The sequence below is a fragment of the Bombus impatiens genome, unplaced genomic scaffold (assembly GCF_000188095.3).
Source record: "Bombus impatiens unplaced genomic scaffold, BIMP_2.2 scf_1107, whole genome shotgun sequence".
In the NCBI taxonomy this organism is placed as follows: Eukaryota; Metazoa; Arthropoda; class Insecta; order Hymenoptera; family Apidae; genus Bombus; species Bombus impatiens.
In genome coordinates this window covers 20999-23798 of record NT_177526.1, presented here as the reverse complement: position 1 = coordinate 23798, position 2800 = coordinate 20999, and the positions used below count along the sequence as shown (strand labels likewise).

The 2800-nt window shown below is 34.9% G+C and overlaps 1 pseudogene; it reads right to left on the bottom strand.

The window, feature by feature from the left end:
• Nucleotides 1–520: 520 nt before the first annotated feature.
• LOC100746315 lies at nucleotides 521–2555 on the bottom strand (annotated as a pseudogene).
• Between the last annotated feature and the right edge of the window lie 245 nt (nucleotides 2556–2800).

Here is a 2800-nt window from a genome sequence, read left to right as displayed (position 1 = left end):
GGTCGCCCCAGGCGTTCGAATTTTACATTTTCTTACGCGAGATGATCCGCAAGGTCATTAGAAAGGAAATACGTGCCCTTGGAACCCGTGAGAAGTTGGATATCATTGATAAGAAGAGACACGGAGGTACGGAAAGCAGGTTTTTCGCATATAGAAAGATATATAATGATTTTTCAGATAAATTGACAAATCTGGACTTCGGAAAATTCTATAAAATAAGACGTCTCAGGTTAGAAACCCTCCGTATGATGATTTGCAAAAGGATAGAAACCGTTAAAATATGCCTTCCCTCATTCGTATGTTATTCGACATTTGTAATGATAAAAGGAGTGCGCCAATGAATACGCGCAAACGCATTTCGAAATTTCGTGAACCTCTTCGTTTAAAAATTGTGTAAGTTACTGATTGATTGTGAATATAAATACGTGCATCCATCCTAAACAATGTCACAAATGAATTTATTTAGAAATAGGGCAGGTGAAAAGACAAAATGAAACGGATTATAAGCCCCATCTTCGTAAAATTGTATTTATATTGTTTTTGCTTAAACGGGAAAAACGTAACGTTCAAATAGTCAGTACACAATACAGTATATTATCCATAGTAAGATCGTTATACCGGACATTTTGGTGATCTGATGTATCCAGTACAACCTGAAATAACCGAAAATATATGTATTTATATTAATTCCTATTTTTTTATATGAAGATGCTTTTATACACATCTCGATAATCGTTGACTTAAAATCTTGTTTCAGAATAAATTTCCTAATTCCCATATAGTAAATTGCAACATACTTCTCCCAATTCATAGCCCGTAAATCTAGTTTGACCATATCGCTGTCGTTGAACATTTTCACCTTCCTCGCCAGGTCGGAACAGTTATCTTTTTGAAAAGTCCATTCGTGCATGGTGAAATATTTTACCGATGAGAACAGCTTGTTGCCATTTTTCAGAAGTTTCATCATTCTGAAATATTATTTTTAATTATTATCATAGATGAAGTCAGAGATTATCCCAGAACGATTGGCATGTTGTTTGACAATCGATGGAACACTCACATTGGTTTACTACCTCGAAGTCTTAAGAAGATATCTATGACGACCGCAGGCAAAACACGCGGAGTTACACACAGAACGTGATGAATATACCTATTAGCTATAAGTGAACAATCTGGGTACCATAGTGTATCGTTCAGTGGCATTTCTGTGCTACATTTTAGTATAGCATTTATCATCTGACCCCACCTTGTCAATTGAAACACTAACATTATTATTAATTACTAGAATTATACTTAAAGCAAAGTTTATTATCATACGAGTATCTCAGGAAATATTATGGAAATGACATAAATATTATATTGTTTCGCTATTTTTCTAAACTAATGACATATTGAGATCTTCTCTGTTTGTTTGCTCTTCTATTGTCCACGTTACTTAAATAATCTGAAACTTTTGGAATACTCTAGCAATCGAATAACGTTAGTTGAAAAATATTTGTAAGAAATATTACTTAAAAGGGCATGCGTTACTCGTGCAGTTGTATACTTTGACTTCACGATCACGATGTAGCGTGACATGCCATGCTGTACATATTATCATGTCGATTACGAAATCGACAGGCACTAGATCCAATCTGACCTCTCTTATACCTCGTATCGCTGTTGCACATCCTCTGCCAATTAGCACAAAGGTACCTGGTAACATTAAACTGGCTTAGAAATTATTTGTGATTTTTGATTACCAGAAATGTACCGCTAAATAGATTGGTAAAAATTCTCGTAATTGTGAGCAACAACAAATTTGAACTTTAATAATGATGATCTAGTGGAGAGCCTCTCATTTATCCTCTCACAAACAAATCGATTAACTCCAATTTTAGGAAATGTAAAGAGTATTGAAAAATTACTATCGGAATATATCTATGAAAGTACTTGTTAATGCAGAAATATTCTCTATCCAACCAGGACATGGTTCTTCCAAAGAGGCACCAATTACGTTTGGCCGTACTATCGCAACTGCCAGATCTGCTCTACTAAATTCTTCCTGAATGTGTATGTGTTTGGATAAGTTTTCAAAATCTTTTCTTCTATTTGGTTGATGGACGCTTTGTCGAATTTGTCACACATACCTTCGAAGGTTTCCAGCTTGTACAGCAAAGTCAATAATAAGTGAACATAATCTTCATGATATAATTATAAATGTAATATTTCTAAACCACGAAACAATGTCCGCGTATAACTTATCCTTACGTATAAACTTTTTCCTCGATCTCATGTAGATTCGCATTACTATAAGCGGTGTTAACGTGGACGAAGCTAATCGGATGCCTCAGTTCGTTCCAAAGTTCAATGACACGAGTAGTACCTTTCGTATTCACATTAACAGCCACGTGTAATGGCTCGTTGAATCTCACAGTGGCCGCGGCGTGAAACACTATGTTTTCTTTCTCTTAAAGTAGATTTCTATGTTCTTGCGAAAGACCCAAATCCGACAGACTCACATCACCTTTCAGGAGATATACTCTGTAGAAAACTGAAGGATTCTTTGCTTTCATCTCATCGTAAAAATATATAGTGCAACGAATATTACTCTATTACCAAGTTACTACTACTATTAACAAGACTATTGGCAATACTATCCTTTTTTTATTCCCATATGACAGAATCCAACACGGTATCCAAAATTGCGTCAAATGCAGAATATTGTACCTTCATATTTTCCGACCACCAAAATTAAATTATGTTTCCGCAAGAATGATTCCGAATAAATATTTATTCAAACTATTTATTCGTATTTATT